Raw genomic sequence first — 13,271 nt, 5'->3', positions numbered from 1 at the left:
TGGGGAGAAAAGAAAAGAAAATCTTCTCTTGGTGACAGATTCCTCTTGGAAGTTCTTTGAGGCCAGAGACCAAGTCTTTGTATGTTTTATATAGTACTTAGGTATCATCTTGCATATAATAAGCATATAATATTTGCCAAATTGAATTAAGAATGGGACCCAGCATAGATGAAAAGAGAAGGGAGTAGGGAGAAACAGAGAATGCCAAAAGAGAAGTGGGCGGGGGAGGTGCTAAAGGAGAATTCACCAAACCATAGGTTGACAAAGTAAGAGTCCAAGGGAGCTTTGGAGGTCATCTTGTCCAATTTGTTCATTTTATACTAGAGTAAATTGAGGCCCAGAGAAATTAATTGACTTGTCCAAAATAGTAAGTAGCAGAGCTAAGCCTTAAACCCAGGTTCCCTGATTCCAGATTCATTTATTCTTTCCATTAATCTAAATGAACAATTTGCCTACTTTATCATTTTCCCCATGTTGGGCCCTGCCTCTTTCACTCAAAATCATCCCAAGTACCATGTTCAATATGCATGTAAGTTTGAATGAAAGTCAAAAGCTTCTAACCATTTGTCTCACAAGTAAGTCTTGGGGGAAAGCCTTGCCAATAGGCAAGGTAATTCCTGAAGATTGTAATTTTAGAAATCCTCAATAAAACAGCAGGTAGTTACTTAATAGATCCGTTTTCTATTATTTAGAGAAGATCAACTGGATTTAAACATAATCTTATCTAGGCCAGTCTCCTTGTGCCCCAAACTCCTGAAAAGAAAAAGAAAAATATCATAGACTCATAGTATTTAATTCAAATGAATATAAGAAATTTCATGGAGGTCTAAGTCAAAAAAAGGCCATATCTCATTACAAAAGTACTTTTCCTTTAATAGTGTCAATTGGGTTGTTTTATAAAAATGGCTAGAGGAGGAAGTTACTATTTGTTGGGATTGGAAGCTCAATTCCATGTGGACGGTCTCGGGCGGGTAAAAGTGGGACTTCTAAATCTTAGAGTCTTACGAGGCCCTCCATGAACAGCGGGGATTCGAGAAGGTCAGACTGAGCTAGCTCCACTAGCTCAGGTATTTCCGCCTCTCCCCAGGAGATACGTGATGGGTGGAGTCTCCCTGCCCTCGAGATTGTCCCGGATTGGAGCACACCTAGTTACCTAACAGCACGGTATTGAGATGCAAACTGTGCGGCTGAAGGTTAAGTAGGATTGAGGAAGGCTGAAAGCTCTCTTAGCACGTAAGGAGCCAAGAGGACAGTAGGCTCCGCTTTTCTTCCTTCCTCTCTCTCCCCTCCCCCTCTCTCCCCGCTTGTACTTCTATTTACAAGCCCTTAAGATCCTAGCCTCCTTAGGAAATCTCTCCCTCTTCCTCCTAAGGAAGACCCCCCTGCACTTGTAACTAGACCCTGAAATAAAGCTCAACCCTTGTTCGACTCTGGAACGTCCTTTCTCTCATATGTGCATCCGGTTTGGGCCAACCGAAGACCTCGGAGGTGAGGTAAGAAAGACTCGGGTAGCCCACACAGGCCTCTAGGCCTGGCAACTATTCTCTTATCCCTCTAGTATAATTAAGTTAAAAGATTAGGCTTCAAAATTGAAGATGAAAATGAGGTACCCACACTGGAATTGAAATGACACTAGCAACCCAAAGAAGCTGAAGCTTTGATCTTCTACTTGATATAGCCTTTAAGTAATGAATTGTTTAAAGTTATGAGGGAGAGGGAGTGTGTGTGTGTGTGTGTGTGTGTGTGTGAGACAGAAAGAGAGAGATTGAGATTTTGAGGGACCTGACATTACTGACAGATCTTTTTCTTTTCTTGAGAAGTTGTGTGGTATGATAGGAAAAGCACTGGACTACAAGACTTGTGTTCAAATTGTACTTGGAACATTGATTAGCTATATCATGACATGGTTGAGCTGGTTTTCATTGCTGGGCCTTAGTTTTCTCATCAGAAAATGGTAATAATAATAATTGTATTAATTCAGGGGTGCTGTGAGGGAAAAGTTTTGCAAGCTATGAAAATGTAAGCTATTATCAGAACCTTGAAACTACCATGACTTAATAGTATTGGTTAGAAATGACTACAATAGAGATTCTTCTTTTAGTAATTGATCTCTATTATCATACATATATATATATTGCCCATCCATATACATTATTTGTATTATAAGCTTTTTTTTGTTAGTGTGTGCACTTTAGCTTCCAGAGAATCCTGAAAAACAAACTGTAACATTAACACTCTTGACATCCTGCCAGGGTTTCTCTAACCAAAATACACCATTAAAAGAAATCCACTGAGCAAGGAATGACTAATAGACCTGGCAACATGTGGTGAAAGTAGATTTGGCCCTGGAACCCAGCATCATCCCCTCTCTTCAAAGATCTTCTGTGGCCCCTAGAGACCAAAAAAACAGAAATGCAAATGCCATCATGGAGTCAACAGCATTTTTTTAAAAATTTGCTCAGCTTCCATTTGTTCTTTCTCATAAGGAAAACAATCTCCTAGGCACACAGACATTTTATATAGCTATTGGTTGATCTCTGCTCTGCTCTGCATCTCTATCCAGCAGAATGAGTGAGCTTGTCAAAGACAGCACAGACAAGTAGAAATATCCCAGCAGGAGGCATCTGGAGGCCTGGATTCTAGTCTTCTCTCTGACTCTCCCCAGCAGCAGGACTTCAAGCAGGTCACTTCAACTCCCAAGACCTCAGTTTTCTTCTCAGTTAATAAAACGGATTGGAACACATAATCACCTAAAGAAGTAGTATCAAACTCGAATAGAAATGAGGGCCACTGATTTGTACAGAAGGATCCCTGAGAGTCAGATATTGGCTTAGTTTTGAAATACAATATTTCTATGCTTTTGCGGATTTTTATTTTGTTAAATTCTTCCCAATTACATTTTAAGCTGGTTTGGGCTACACTTAAGAGTGTTGCAGACCCTGTAGGCCCACGGCCTACAGCTTAGGTTAATTTATTACTGACAGCTGTATATATAATAATATATCATGTCTGTTAATCTTACATTTCTTGACTACTTACATCAAGCAATCTCTTCATTCATTAATAAAATCAAGGCTTGCCATTCATCTTAATGACTGAAACATGTTTGATTCTTTTGTCCTAAAGTACCTTTCAGTTTGGAGGTTCTGTTATTTTAAGGCAGATCTACAATTTCCAGTAGAGTACTTAGAGTGTTATATAGGATCCTATGTGAAGTAGGTACAGTGCCTTGGCCCAGTTTTTAAGGCTCACAGTTACCTCCTTGCTTAGGGTTCCTGTGTTTTGCTTAACAATCACTTTTTTGCTGCTCTTAATGTCTTCTCTATCTTACTCCTTTTCCCATTATTAAAGGATACATAACATTGGACCTAAAGTCAGAAGTAGACCTGGATTCAAGTCCCCTTTCCAATACTTAGTAGTTGGTACAACTCTGAGTATGTCACTAAATCTTTCTGCACCTCAGTTTCCTTATCAGCTAGTGGTTATGATAACATTTGCACTATATACTTCAAAGGATAATTGTGGGAAAATTGAATTGTGGCTTAAAACATTAGAGAAATGCGAACTACTTTTGATAAGAGAGTAACACATCTTTTCTTCTTCCAAACCAAGTAATGTTACCTGTCACCCAATGGTTGCAAATATAGCAAATAGCTATTGCCCACATACTGAACTGCATCACTTTCTTGTCTTCTCAGGAGATGAAGTGGCAAAAGGCTATCAGAGTTAGCAAGTGAATGTTGGAAGGCTCTAAATCATATTTTTCATCTCTCTGGTAGAGAAGAGACTGATTTTATTGACAAAGACGACTGAAAATTGCTCAGAGTATTCAAATAATAATTCTGCCTCAGAGCAGAGAGACAGTCTGGCTGAGGCAAACTCATTGCTCCCCTGGATAACTCCACTGGGTCATGCTTAGCCTCTACAATCACTCTGTGGTATTTCCAAACCCAGACTCAATGGAGCCTTCTGTCATCCTCAAAAACCAGCCCTTCTCCACCTAGCCTCTGTGCTACTTGTATGTTTCCTGGATTCAAATCATAAATCAAAATGAATTCTGAGAATCTCTGGCATAAATAAGTTTCTTAGATAATACAGTGCCAAAGGGGTCTAGTCTAGGATAGTGGGGCAATTCAAATTTCCAGCTGGCCTGTTCCAATGTCAAGGGGGGTAGGGCTGCAGATTTCATGCAAACCACTAGATGGCACCAATACTTACTACTGTACATACTTAATGACAGCACACGTTCAGGGTATGGATTAAGCCCTCAGAAAGAATTCTGGGCAAAATTTTACCAGCCCTTATAAAACAGTCTTAAGTTTGATTTCACGGGAAATTCTGTGTCTCAAGGGCTTTGTTCACCAAATTGCTTTCTCATCACACATTGGGGAAAATGGACACAATACCTGTAAATCCAACTAGTTAAGGAAAATGCTACCCTAGAAAAACCACGGACTGTCAACCTGGAGCTTCACCTGATTTTACATTTTGTTCACTTCAGGGCTGTTTCCTAGACCCTCCTGGCTAAAGAGTAATTATCAATGGTAACTGTTTCCCTTCTCTTCCAGCTTGATTTAGTTATTTTTTTCTTTTGCTCATTAAAGGGACCACCCACTACCTCTTAAACAGGCCTCACTAAGTGAGCACCTGAATAGGCCTCAGGCTAAAGAGGCCAAGGTCTCCCAGTACATCCTGGGTCATCTCCAGTCATCCTGATGAATATCTGGTCTCTGGATTCAGATGGCTCAGGAGGAGAAGTGAGACTGGTGACCTGCACAGCCCTCCCTTACTCAAAACCAAGTCAAGTGCAAGTCATGTCATCATTCCTCTGATGGCATGGTCTTCTTGAAAAATGAAGGACAACCACCACAACAACAACATTTTGTCCCAACACTCAACTGGTCATTGTGGTGGCTCCACAGCTCTTAGCTCACTTTAACACTTGCTAAAAATAAATTAAGGGGAGGTGACAGTAACACTGGGGATTTTCAATGGCAGTATGCTGCTGAAATAATGTAGGTCTTCTGGCTTTTAGCACTGACTGAATGACAGACAGCTAATTTATGGTGATTCGGGAGACCTGCACTATAATTATGAAGTATTTCTAGGTGAATATTCAGGATTCAAAGTCTAAGAAACCTACAGCTTAGGTTAATTTATTACTGACAGCTGTATATATAATAATATATCATGTCTGTTAATCTTACATTTCTTGACTACTTACATCAAGCAATCTCTTCATTCATTAATAAAATCAAGGCTTGCCATTCATCTTAATGGCTGAAACATGTTTGAACCTGAAGGACACCTATAATTATATTTTGCACTTCTATAATACCACACAAGTGAAGATGTAAAAGGGGATGATTTGAGCTTCCAATATTACAAGTAGGGCAAAAATGTCGAAGAAAGAAAACTGTAAATAAAGTCACAGAACAAATGGTAAGGTCAAAGGAAAAAAAAGTCTGAGCTTCTCTTGTAACCTCTACACTTTGCATTTTCTTCCTTTTTGCCACCTTCCCTTTTGAATATATTAAATCTTTTAAAAATTACTTTTAAATTCCTTGATTTATTTCTAAAAGCTGGGGTTTTTAGCAGTTTCTAAGAATCATAATTTTTTCAATACCATCTCAGAAGAATTAAATTACTAATAATACAAAAAGCAATTAAAAGGTGCCCATCCTATAGCATATTACCAACCATGACTTTCCTGTGAGGAGAGGTCACAAAGCAAGAATAACACAACATACTAAGCGGTGCATTCGTACCCCAGAGAAAGTTAAAAAAAAAAAAAAGGAAGGGCTCCGACCTTCTCAATTCAACTGAAGCTTCTCTCTCCAAGGTCACCTATGATCTCTTAAATGCCAAATACAATGACTTTTTCTCATCTGTCATTCTTCTCAACCTCTCTAGCATCTAACAGTGTTGACTCCTCTGCTCCTGGATGCTCTCACTTCTTTGTGTTTCATGACTCTGCCCTTTCTTGGTTCTCCTCACATCTACCTAACTGCTCCTTCTCAAACCCCTTTGCTTAATTAACTCCCACCTCATGTCCCCTGAGTAGGCCCCCAAGACTCTGTCCTGGGCCCTCTTCTATCATCTCTTTATGCTCGTTCATTGGGTGACTTCATCAGCTATTGTGTGTTTAATTACCATCTCTCTAAGGTTATTTATTATCTCAATTTTATACATGAAGAAACTGAAGTAGACAAAAGTTAAGTGATTTCCCAGGATCACCAGTAAGTGTCTGAAGCCACACATGAGCCCAGGGCTTTCTGATTTTAGGTCTACCATACCCTATAAAGAGAATTGAAAATGAAAGCACAATTGAAATGATAAATAAAATTAGGAGGTTTTTTAAAGAATCCATTAAAACTTTAATTTTTAAAAGGAGAGGAAAAAGCACATCACTAAAATTGCAAATGGAAGAGGAAAGATTGCAGCAAACATCAAAGAAATAAATAATATCATTAAGGAATAATAATGATAACTTTCATTTATATTGTGCTTTAAGGTTTTCAAAGTTCATTATATGCATTTTTCCATTTGAATATTATATACAGCTATATTTTTGAAAATTAAAGAATTTGAAAGAATTGATAATTATCTACAAAAAATATAAATTTTGAAAGTGATATAATGGGAAATTTCAAACAAATAAATCACTCAGAAAAATGTTCCCAACAAAGTCACAAAATAATTCTCTCAAAATTTCCCCCTAAAATAATCTCTGTATTATATAAATTATTCATTAACATGGAAAAAAATGAAACATTACCCAATATCCTTTATGAGTCAAATATTAGAATGATTTTAACACAGGTAAGGATAGCACTAGAAGGAAAAGTATAGAACAATTTCCCTAACAAATATAAATACAAAAATATATAAATAAATAGCAGTAAATAGAATACAGTAATATTTTTCATCAAGACCAGGCAGTATTTATATGAGGCATTCAAGGCTAGTTCAATATTAAGAAAAACCATTATCCTTGACTCCTCTCTCAGTGCCAATTCTGTGGATTCTACTTCTATAATATCTCTAGCATCTGTCCCATGGCTACCACCCTAGTTCAGGTTCTCATTTCCTTTTGCCTGGACTGTTGCAATAGCTCCCTAATTGTTTTCTCTGCCTTAAGTCTATCCCCTGTCTTATCCATCCTCCATATCACCTGCCACACTGCAAGTCTGAGTATGTCACTTCCCTACTCAATAACCTTCAATGGCTCCCTACTGCCTTTAGGATTAAATATAAACTCCTCTGTTTAACTTTAAAGCTGTTCCACACCCTGGCCCCAGCCTACTTTTCCAACCTTATTACGTTGCTCCCTTGTATGTATGCACTGTGTAGCCCAGACAAACTGGCCTTACTACTGATCCTCACTCTGGATAAATTCTCCACTTTAATACTCCATCTCCATCCCTGGGTGCCTTTGCACTAACTGTCCTCCGACCTACCTCAGCCTCCTCTGCATTTTAGAATCCTTTTCCCTCAAAACTCTGTTCAAGAAACACACTTTCTTTGTGAAACCTATACTGATTTCTGATCCCTCCACTAGCTTCCAGTTCCTTCCCCTCTCAAAAAAATTACCTTGCATTTAAGATTCTTGGGGGCAGAAACTATTTCATTTTTTCATTTAAACCCTATTGCCTAGAAGAATGCCTGACACAGTAAGCCCAGCAATGTATAGTAACAAATGTTCTTTTATTGATCATAACCCGTTAGTGGATGAAAAATTGTTTTTAGAAAATGTGGACAAGAACCACACTACATTTAAAAAAAGTGAAAAAGAGTTGTGATTGGTATTAATAGAAAAATATCCACAGGGTTAGGATCATATCCACAAAGAAAATCAGAAACATTCAATTACAAGCTTAAAAACAACAATTTTATCCCCACCTATTATTAATCCCTTTAAAATAATTCTTACTTAATGTTAAGATAAAGTGTTTGTCTTTATCATAGGCATGGCAGCTAAGTAATTTGCTTCCATTCATTTTACCTATTTAAATGCTTCCCTCATGTGTAAATAGGTCCCCTAGGTTATTTTATCCCGACTTTAATGGTAAAATTTTTGCTTACAAAAGTGTAAAAAAAAAAGTATTTAAACTGTAAAATACTGTCACTTGTCAGACTCCCTCATTCCCAGGCAAGATGTATAGCCAGGATATTTGCAAGCCAAGTGAAACTTTTTCCTTCATCAATTTATTAATTACTCCAAAAAAGAATAATATGTTGAGATAATGATTTGGTTATCTACAATATCTTTCATCTAGACACAGTATCGGATTCCACTGTACACAGGTAAGATAACGGAGTAAGCAGGTTTCATATCTTTAAAACAAATCCTTTGAGATGATGGGTTAATTAAATAATGATGAATATAGTTCCAAGGTAGGTGAAAGGTGATTAGAGGAGGTTAAGTGAGAAGCCCATAAGCTACTGGAACTGAATTTCAAGGTTTCCACGTATTCTCCAACTTAAAATCCTTGATTCCTAACATACTGAAAAGAGCAGAAGACCAGCATTCAAATTCAGTTTCTACTACTTACTACTTATATAAGCCTAGGTAGGGGCAGCTAGGTGGTACAGTGGATAGATCACCAATGCAAGTCAGGAGGACCTGAGTTCAAATCTCACCTCAGATACTTGACACTCACAAGATGTTTGACCTTGGGCAAGTCACTTAACCCCAATTGCCTCATCCTGAGTCATCTCCAGTCATCCTGATGAATATCTGGTCACTGAATTCAGATGGCTCTAGAGGAGACGTGAGACTGGTGACCTGCTCAGCCCTCACTCACTGAAAAACAAAGTCAAGTGCAAGTCATGTCGTTATTTCTCTGATGGCATGGGTCTTCTTTGGCAATGGAGGACGAACACAGTCAGTCAAGCTTAGGTAAGTTATTTAACTTTTATGAATCTAGGAGGTCTGTTTTCCAGAAAAGTTTTTCTGTTCAAATTGAGCTCCATTCTCTCTATACCCCATAAGAAAACAGATTAAACAAATAACAAAACTGACCATCTTGTGATACCACTCCCATTTCTGAAGGACAAAAAATAAAATTGGAATTCGAAAACATTGACCTTTTGAAATTGTTGGTCTGGATTGTCAAGCAAGATACCGCCTGTTCAATAATGTTTGTTAAGTAAATGAATCCTTATCCTACCTTCTCTGTCTTTGAAAATTATTATTTTTAATAATAGCTCACATTTTATAGTGTCTCAAGCAAACAACCTTATAAATCAAGTTACTACTTCATCTTTCATTACCACTTCCCTCTATCTGCAATAAAAGTTTTCTTCCTGCTCATTTTATCTCTCCTTTTGACACTGGAAATCTTTCTCCCCTTTGAAGTTCCAGTTATCTTTAAAGATTTCCCTTCCCTCCCTAGTTACATGATTGCAATATTCATCATTTTAATGTATTTTCTTAATTCAGCATTAAAAATAACAGGGGAAACTAGGTGATGCAGTGGTGGATACAGCACTGGTCCTGGATCTAGGAGGGCCTGAATTCAAATCAAACCTTATACACTTAGTAGCAGTGTAATCCTGTGCAAGTCACTTAACCCAAATTGCCTTTAAAAAAAACAAACCAAAAAAAAAAAAAAACCACCACTATATCTTTGCTCTTCCCCAACCAAAAAATTCTTTTCACTTCATGTTCAGATCCCATGTAGAATGGCAGCCATTGTTTGAAAAGAAAATTTTAAAGCCTCAACTAAGACTACTACAAGTTAAGAACTAATACAACAGCAGAGGAGGGACACGTACAGTATTGTTTTGTTCTATGTATATTATTTGACTAAACTCCCAGGTCTTCAGGAACTTCCTTCTCTTTAAAAAAACTGCTTCCCCACCCCACCTCCCTCCTTTCCTAAGCTTACCTTGACTTCTTTTTCTTTCTACCTTGGTTATTCTTTTCTGTTTGCCCAGTCAATATACTCCTTCATCACCAGTTCCTCCACTTATTCTCTGGTTCTGTGATTTTTTTTTTTGGTTGTTTTAAAATTCTGTAAAGCCTGCTATGACAACAACCTTATTTAGGTTCACTGTGTAGCCTGCTCTGATAACAGGTTCAGTCCAGTGTTTGGGATCTTGAAAGTTTTACATCAACCTAAGCACCTCCCCAAATTCATCAGTGTTGAGATATTGCGAAAGGAATGCTAAAAAAGGCAGCCTTATCAGCCTTCCAGTATGATTAGAAAAGGGACAGTAACACTTATAGCCTGCAAACCTGTATGTGTTGAGTTCAGAGAAAGATCCTGAGTATAGTTACAAGCACACAATGGGGGCCCTTGGAAGCTATACGCAGCAGCAGTGACCACAGCAATTTGAGTAACTGGAAGGGACTGAATGATGATCTAGTGCTAACATTTCCTTTAGAAGGAAAAGAAACAAGTGTCCCTTCAAAACCTGGATGTCTTCAATGGACATTAAAGGAATCAAATAAGAAAAACAGTATCTGAGGTGTCCTGGTTGTTAAGAGGAAAAAGAGAAGGGAGGCTGAAGCTGCTATATTCCTCATAACTGGAGTGTGAGAAAGGAGTATATAAACATGGAGAAACAGGTGGAGGGAGTGGGCAACAACTGAACCTCTCTTATCAAAAATAGACAAAGAAGGGTTGAATTCTCTGTCTCTGTCTCTTTCTCCTTCTTCCCCCACCCCAACATTTTGATGTAGAAACACAGCAAACAGGGGCAGCTAGGTGGTACAGTGGATACAGTACCAACTCTGAAGTCAGGATGACCTATGGGAGCTCAAATTTGAACTCAGATCAGGAGCAAGTCATTTAACCCTGACTACGTCAAAAAGAAAAAAGAAACACAGCTAACTGAATTGGAAAACAAATGAAAATAAAGAGAGGATACTAAAGAGACAGGTTAATATAAAGAAGGAAACAGAAACATGCAAAACAAACTTCCTGATCCCGAAAGAAGGATCAAAAGAGGGGGTAGGAGAAGAAAATAACATCTAAATAGAATCTAACGGCCTTAGAAGGCTTCTTGGACATGTTACCCACCTCTTGACAGAGACACGCATTTTTTATATGACCACTGTGTGGATTCATTTTGTTTGACTGTGCTTATTATTTGCAAGGGGACTTTTTTTCTTTTTCTGAGTAATATCATGGCTCCTCCCAAAAGGGAGCTGTTGAAATGCTTTTTTAAATGCAGAGAAGGAAGTTTGGTAGGAAGCACAGACACACAGAACAATTTAAAAAGTAATCTGTGGAATTTATTACTTCTAAAAAAACAGTATTATGAAATAGTCATAGTTTCATATACAATTATTGTTTTGTGTGCTGCTGCATATATATGGAAATGCTCTTTTTCATTGGTGTTTAATTTTTTAAGGAATTCCTATGCCAAAAAGTGATTCCTGGAGTTGTCTATTTTTAAAAATCCTATTCAGATGCCTCTTTGTAGTACATAAACATGGGGTTGCACTAAGACTATGCTAATGGTGCACAGACAGGTAGGTCCAACAAAGTGTATCTACAGTTGCAGCCAGTCTAAGTCTAAAAGGACTTATCACCAAAAGACAACCTACCTGAATAGGGAAGTGGTGGTGGTTGTGTTTTTGCTACAGCAATTCATGAAGACTCATACTTAATCACAGATCCTTGAAGCAATGAAGTGATGCTACCTACACAACAATGCTTCTCTACTGACGAGTCTCGGAACCATATTGTCAGGAGCTATTCAGATTATAACCAACTCAAAAGATATAATGTCCCATTGTGTTCCAAAGGTATACGATGAAAGGGTCATATTTTTAGAGTGGAAAGGAAACTCACTTCCAACCCCTTCATTTTACAGATGAGAAAACTGAAGCTCAGGGATGCTAAATGACTTGTCCTGCCATCAGAGGCAGGATTTGAATGTAATAATGGCAGCTTTCCAATTCTACTGCTCCAGACTCATAAACAGGTTAAATTCTGGCCCTGGAGGGATATTCCTACTCCTTAACCACAGACCCCAGGTTAAGTACCCCCTGAACTAAGGCTGCCTGGCCTTGGAGTCCCCCTCATCTCCTTGGATCGTAGAACTTAGCACTGAGAGGGGTCTGTGGGGTGCAGTACCAGGAGAACCGCGTTGGGAACCTGGTGCCCCCAATTCTTGTGACTTTGGGAGAGACTGGTCCCATGACCTTTTTGAAAGGAGAGATGCACTAGATGGTCATAGGAGCCTGGCCACTTTTAATGTTAAAAAGTTAATAATCATCTGAACCTCACAATTATCCCATAAGGAAGCTGGGCTTGGTACTATGGCCCCCTTATTTTTTACCAGTTACCAAAAAAACCCCAACAATTGAGAATCAAAAACTATCCATTAACTAGTTTAAGGTGGCATAAAAAATAACTGAGCGCACAGGCATGAACAGGAGGAATCTTAAGAGGTAACATTGTAACCTAGAGTAGCCTTGGGTGGCCAACTTCTATTGGGACTGCTGGATCAGAGGAAGTACCCAATTTATCATAGGGTTTCCAAGTAAAAGGTAGCAAGGACTGCTTTCTTTTTGTGTTGTATCCCCAGTGACCACCGCATAGCCTGATCTATAGAAGGATATTGAATAAATGTTTATTGATGGGCCGTAGTTATAAGCAATAAAGAGTACTGGATTTGGAATCAGAGGATATGGATCTGGATTTGGACGCCATTTAAGCCTCTGTGAGGCTCTATGTTCTTTAAATCCTGTGACCATCTAGTGCATCTCTCCTTTTAAAAAGGTCCTGGGACCAGCCTCTCCCAAAGTCACAAGAATTGGGGGCACCAGGTTCCCAACGCGGTTCTCCTGGTACTGCACCCCACGGACCCCTCTCCACGCTGTACTACGACCCAAGGAGATGAGGGGGACTCCAGGGGAAATGGAGGCGCCCCCACAATCGGAAGGGGCAGAAAGCATGAACACAGATGGGTGCTGCCCGGCTGTACGTAGATCAGAACATCCTGGGCCGTGGGCACCGACACGCTACTCCGTTCGGATAGGGTTCCCCAAATAGGTTGTGGGGGGGCCGCTCTGGGAAGGAATTCCGGCCTGGAAACCTTTGAGGGGGAGTCGAGCCCACTCCCTCCGGGATGTGGGAAACGGGGTACGGAGAGAGGCGGCAGGGGACAGCAGAGCGACTAGCGGCGTGAGCCGCGTCCCAGCTCCCGAGCCTCCCCGGCAGGAGGAGGAGGGGCGAAAGAAGCCGCGCCCCCATCCCCGCCCCAACCTCCCGCAGGCCCCGCCCAGCCCTTTCCTCAACATCCCTCCTACG

At 39.4% G+C, this 13,271-nt stretch overlaps 1 long non-coding RNA gene across 1 annotated transcript in view; it reads right to left on the bottom strand.

The window, feature by feature from the left end:
* The window catches only part of LOC140519242 (uncharacterized), a 185,921-nt gene extending 172,688 nt beyond the window's left edge, over positions 1-13,233 (bottom strand). Inside the window, exon 1 of the long non-coding RNA XR_011972142.1 lies at positions 9,894-13,233. This is a non-coding gene — a long non-coding RNA (uncharacterized lncRNA). The remainder of the gene's footprint in view (positions 1-9,893) is intronic.
* Positions 13,234-13,271: the final 38 nt, after the last annotated feature.

The sequence above is a fragment of the Notamacropus eugenii genome, chromosome 1 (assembly GCF_028372415.1).
Source record: "Notamacropus eugenii isolate mMacEug1 chromosome 1, mMacEug1.pri_v2, whole genome shotgun sequence".
NCBI lineage: Eukaryota > Metazoa > Chordata > Mammalia > Diprotodontia > Macropodidae > Notamacropus > Notamacropus eugenii.
Note: the sequence above shows the minus strand (reverse complement) of the source record. Positions and strands in the feature narration are given on the sequence as shown.